Here is a 6,277-nt window from a genome sequence, read left to right on the forward strand (position 1 = left end):
GCTTCGTCGTATCCCGACGAGGCATCGAGCCAAACCCGGAGAAAGTCCAGGCCATACTAAACATGAAGCCCCCCAGCGAACTCCGACATGTCCAGAAGTTGGCCCTCAGCCGATTCGTTTCACGACTCGGCCTCCGAGGGATGCTCTTCTTCAAGCTACTGAAGAAGACCGACCACTTCACATGGACCCCGAAAGCGCAAGAAGCCTTTGAGGGCTTCAAGAAGTACTTGACTTCTCCCCCCATGCTGGCTTCGCCTAGCCCGAATGAACCACTCCTACTCTACATCTCGGCCACAGAACAAGTCATCAGCACGGTCCTTGTGGTTGAACGGGAAGAAGAAGGACACGCTCAGTTGTTGAAGTGACCGGTCTACTTTGTCAGTGAAGTACTTGGAGAGTCCAAGCTAAAATACCGCCAGGTCTAGAAACTTCTCTACGGCGTCCTGATAATGGTAAGGAAGCTAGTTCATTACTTCCAAGCTCACCAGGTTTCAGTCGTCACATCTTACCCACTCGGCGATATCATACACAACAAGGAAGTGCAAGGCCACATCGCAAAGTGGGCACTGGAGATGATGCCATACGACATCACCTTCAAGCCCCGCACCGCAATAAAGCTGCAGGCACTTGCCGACTTCGTGGCCGAGTGGACCGACATGCAACTGGAAACCGAGCCAGAAGAGCTGCCCCACTGGACAATGTACTTCGACGGCTCTTTACGCATGTCGGGGGCAGAGACTGGAGTGGTGCTTATATCGCCCAACGGCGAGAAATTCAAGTACGTGCTCCAGATCCACTTCCCGACATCGCACAACGTCGCCGAGTACGAAGCACTCCTTCACGGGTTACGGTTGGCTATATCCCTTGGGATTAGGCGGCTGCTTGTCCGTGGACATTCCCAGCTAGTAGTCAACCAGGTCATGAATGAGTGGACCTGCACGGATGAAAACATGCAAGCCTACCGACAGGAGGTGCGCAAACTCGAAAACAAGTTCGAGGGGCTCGAGCTGGTTCATGTCTTATGGCACAACAACGAAGCCGCCGATGAATTAGCCAATCTCGGCTCAAAACGGCTGCAGGTGCCAACTGACATATTCGTCAAACACCTCATGAATCCTACAGTCGAGAAGAAAAACGAACCCAAACCAAACCCGGGTGAAGCAAAAGATGCAGGAGACAATGGCCAGCCGCCAAACTCCGACGACCGTACGGTCGCCGTTATCACAGACAACTGGAGAACTCCATACATCAAGTTCCTCACGGAGGAAGTCCTCCCGACCGATAGAGCCAAAGCTGAGAGCGTTAGGCGACGAAGCTATTGCTATATCTATATCGTGTCTGACGGAGAGCTCCTTCGACGAAGCGCGTCAGGCATCCTTATGTGCTGCGTGCTCCCTGACGAGGGCAAGCAAATACTCCAATCGATACACTCGGGCCTCTGTGGTAACCATGCCTCGGCCAAGACGCTAGTCGGAAAGGCCTATAGGCAAGGGTTCTTCTGGCCAACCACCATCACAGGCGTGCAAGAGTTGGTTAGAAAGTGCGAAGGGTGTCAATTCTTCACAAGGCAGACACATGTGCCGGCATAGGAACTGCAAACTATCCCGATCTCCTGGCCGTTCACCGTCTAGGGACTCGACATTGTCGGACCCTTCAAGCGGGCACTAGGAGGGTTCACCTACCTGTTTGTTGCTATCAACAAATTCACTAAGTCGATAGAAGCAAAACCGGTCACCACAATCGGCTCAGCGCATGCGAGAGACTTCATACAGAACATTATCTATCGCTTCGGTACTCCGAACCATATCATTACGGATAACGGTAGGCAGTTCATCTCTGAAGTCTTCCAGGATTTCTGCGAGGAGCGTGAGATCAAGATCTGCTACGCCTCCTTAGCACACCCGAGGAGCAATGGCTTGGTCGAAAGAGCCAACGGCATGATCCTTCAAGGAATCAAAACCAGGGTCTTCAATCGACTACATCCCTACGCCGAACGATGGGTACATGAGCTGCCACCAGTACTCTGGGCACTCCGCACCTCCGTTAGTCGGGCTACGGGACAATCGCACTTCTTCCTCGTGTATGGAGCAGAGGCAGTCCTGCCCACCAAAATCGACCACGAATCGTTTCGCATACGCAACTACGAGTCCACAGCAGACACGGCTAGGGAAGACGACCTCAACAGGCTGGAAGAAGCCAGGGATATCGCAACCATCTTGTCGGCACGCTATCTGCAAGGACTCCGCCGATACCACAACAGGAATGTTGACGGTCGGGCATTCCTAGTCGACGACCTGGTCTTACGCAAAGTACAGACCACAAAAGATCGACACAAGCTCTCCCTAATCTGGGAAGGGCCCTACGTCATAGCTGAGGTCACTCGTCCCGGCTCATACCAACTGAGGATGGAAGATGGAAGGCTGCTAGAGAATTCATGGAACATCGAACAGCTACGTCCCTTTCACACATAGTTGACTAATTTCTTGTAATTTTTTTCTTTTTACCCTTGACTTCCTCGCCGAGTGCTTCCCACTCAGAAGACCAGTTGGGGGCTACAATGTACTCTACCTTCGGGTTCCTTTTTAATAAAATCTACTGCTAGTGAGCCCTTTAACTGCCGGTTAATCGAAGTCTGGATGCAGTAACACATCTGCTCGACCACACCTTGCTTCCTACCAAACCGAGTAACACTACGCTAAGCTCTGCGCTGGCTAAGTCCGCTCGGGGGCTGCTGGGACAGGCACACGCCGAGTGGATAACTCGTCACGTGACAACGAAACACACCACATCAGAAGACTCTAAAGCAAATAGATTAAATAAAATCACATCACAACAGTTCGCCTAGAATATGGTTAACTACTACAAGTTCTCCTACTTCTTTACAGGCCAAGGTCATCTGCGACCGACTCCGCAGCATTCTGCGCCTCGTTGACGTACTTCATCGCCATCGCCTCGTCACAGTTGGCGGCGAACCCATCGTAGATGGCATCAACCTCTACCCGGGGATATAGCGACTTTACGATGGCCAGAGCATGGCTAAATGTCAGCTTCTCCGTCTCTCACAACTCGGCGATGTGGGCCGCAGGCATCTTATCCAGCTGCTGGACTACCCTGTCTATGCTGACAGAAGAAGAGCCCTGCGCCAACAGCGGCGTTGCCCCGAGCATGTTAAGGGCGACTGTGACGAGTCGGTACCAAGCCAACTCAGCCTCCTGGGCCCTAGCCTCGGCAGCCTCCACCACAGACTTCGCCCGGGACTATGGCTCTGCTAGTGGCATACGAGTCAGGGATCGCCCGAAAGGGAGAAATGAAGGGAGGGGTAAAGAAAAACTTACCCACAAGCTCGGCGACGACGGTGTCCTTGGCCTTCTTGAGCCGAGCGCATTCGGCTTCCAGCACGGCCTTCGAAGCCGACAGTTGGGAGCGCTCGGCCTTCACCGCCAACAGCTTGGAGCACTCAGCCTGCAGCCCGGTGTTTGCCTTCTTCAGCTCCTTCAAGGCTGCATCTTGATCTGACAAAGAGAAGATGATCTTTAGCTACGAAGAAAGAACAATGACCAAAGACAGATCGTCGCACCTTCGATCCGAGCGCTACTCGACACCAGCTCTATGCGAAGACCGGCTATCTCACCTTGCAGGCGGCTCTCCATAGCCTTCGCCTACCCCAAGATCTCATCACGGTCCTGCCGCAGGGCATCCATGTTCCGCAACTGAGGATCCAGCGACCAAAGGGCCTTCGACTTCGCCTTCGAGCGTGCTTCAATCCCCTGAGCAACACATCAAGAGTTAACAGGGTCGCGCACACACAGAAGCAGTTAGAGAGCGTACCTTCATGAGCTTCACCGACTTTTCGATGTATCTGTAAGAGCCCTAGGTTCATAACCAGGTATTTATAAATTCATTTGTTGTCCTTTAGATTGCATATTTACTATATTGCAATTCGATCATATGCAATAACAAAATTAACTCTAATCGGTAAAATTGAAACCACTTCTATTTGAGCAATAACCTGAACAGAAGTATACATATTTAATATTTTATTCAAATATTAGTTTACTTATCATCACTAAATATAAATTTTGTTGAATTTTAACTCTCTATTTAGGTCTCCTAAAAATTCAAACCAAGTTTCAGCCTAACCCAATTCATCTTTTCACCAGATTTAAAATACTTGGGATTTATGTGTGAAACTTTCAAAAATGGAAACTAGGTGACTCAATCTATCTCAACACCAAAACACACATTTTTCACACTCTTATAGCTTAATCAAATTGAATTTACCAAGAGAGAGAAATAAAATAAATCCTGAAAACTGCAAGAGTGAATCTGTACTCAATTTTTCACCCACCTCTCTCACCCTCCTAAACAGCCATGACTTGGGCCCACTTGTCATTGACCTTGGGTGTCTCTTTAGCCCCCACAACACCCTCTTGGGCGTGCTCCCACCTCAGGATTTAAGGGGGAGGGGCAGAGAAAACCCCTTCATCTCCCTCCCATTCTGTTCTTGTTGCTGTTCTGTTCTTCCATGAGCTAAGCTCCCTCCTCATTTTCCTCCTCCCCAAATCTTCACAAAAATGCAAGGATCCAGCCCTGCATGTCACACCACAAGATCCCCAAGGTTGTAAGCTTTCCATCCATCCAAATAGCCTGCACATGCATCGGTTGCTGAGGGAGATCGAGAAGAAAAGAGGAGCTTGCTGCTTGGTGCAGAGCAGCAGCAGCAGCAGTTGTTTTCCTCCTCTTGGTGAGCTTTCTTCCCCATCCATAGCTACTCTCTTAGGTTCCCCATCATGCTGAGCATTCCTAGTCTCCTCCATAGGTCACCGGTTCAAGATTTGAAGGCTAGTAGCAGGCTGCAAGCTGTTTTCTCTTCTTCGGTGACAACAGCTCGGTGTCTTTGCTTCCCTGTTTTGGTGAGTTTTGAGCTTCTTCAACTCAAGCTGAAAAGTGTCTTCTTAGCAGTAGAATCAAGTCCTTAATGTATGTTTTCTTGCATGTGATGCTCTTGGCATTCATGCACTAGATCGAGCCATCCACACGTGCTGTTTTGGCTGAAAAATGAGTGAACTTTGAAAATCCATAACTAATTCATATGAACTCCGATTTCAGTGAAACAAATTCTTATTGCTTCATAAAACAGATCTCTTCATTGTTGTAAAATAAAAATGACCAACTTTTTACTGTTTTTCTCTGTAGGAATATAAATAGCTATATGTCTCCCTTGTGTGGTCTAGCTCTTCATAGATTCGTAAGAAATTATTGGTAAAAGCTAAAATTGTGAAACCAATTTTGTTGAGCTTATATTTTGTTACTCTTTGCTGTTGTGAAAATAAGCTTGACAATACTCCCCTTAAATCATGTTTAGGAGTGTATTTAGCATTCCCATGATTTTAACTTCTAAGATCCATAAATAAATAATGACAATACATAAAGCTGTGGAATAATTTTTCTTAGCACCTGTGAATGATGTACTGCCCACTAAAAATAATTATACATGTAAAAAACTTGGTTTGAGTTGCAAGTTACTTGTAATGCTCTAAAGTAGACTTAATTATTTTTGGAGCTGTCATTATCTGACCTGAAGGCTTGTCATTTTCATATCTCCTAAACAATAAGTGATAATCTAGTGATTCTTTCACCTAAATTCAAGTTAACATGTGCTCTGCTCACTGTATTTATTTCATGATTTATTGATCATTTCGCATGTGCATGTTTATTTGGCTCTTATTCGCATATTGCTTCTTTTCGGTAGATTTGGAGAATCCGGAGAGTACCGAGCCATATCCAGAGGAGGGTAGTGACTACCCTCAGCAGGAAGGCAAGCACCTAAGCATATAGAACCTATGCTTTCTCTATAAATATCTTTGGTTGCAAAACTATACCAATATATGCATGTGTTTCCTAGATGTTAAAACGTCTGTTTTGGGTGAATAGGTAGATTCTAATTATGCATTTATTCCCTGTTATATTGCTGAACTTATCCCTTGTCACCACCGTATAGGAGTGTTAGGCTTGTTTACTTCATTCATGCTTAGCCATGCTTAATGCTAATAGAAGTATAAGGATTGACAGTACTATCATTTGTGGTGTATAGACAACTTGTACTAATGGGCATAAAACTTGAGCACTTACACTAAATTATGGTTGATGAAATATGTTGGACTTGGATGGGTGGTAGGGCGATGAAGGAAGGTTGGTTTCCCCTGATGCAAGTAGCCCCGTCTGGGTCGTTAAGGACCGAACATTTTGACATCTATTCAAGCACCCTTCGTACTTA

General features: G+C 47.3%; 1 long non-coding RNA gene across 1 annotated transcript; it reads left to right on the forward strand.

Annotated features, from left to right (window-relative positions):
* The first annotated feature begins 4,459 nt into the window (after positions 1-4,459).
* LOC107304095 lies at positions 4,460-5,812 on the forward strand. The gene is made up of 3 exons (XR_001550091.2): positions 4,460-4,744; positions 4,820-4,913; positions 5,753-5,812. It is a non-coding gene; the product is annotated as an uncharacterized LOC107304095 (long non-coding RNA).
* The last annotated feature ends 465 nt before the right edge of the window (positions 5,813-6,277 follow it).

Source organism: Oryza brachyantha, chromosome 2 (genome assembly GCF_000231095.2).
Source record: "Oryza brachyantha chromosome 2, ObraRS2, whole genome shotgun sequence".
NCBI lineage: Eukaryota > Viridiplantae > Streptophyta > Magnoliopsida > Poales > Poaceae > Oryza > Oryza brachyantha.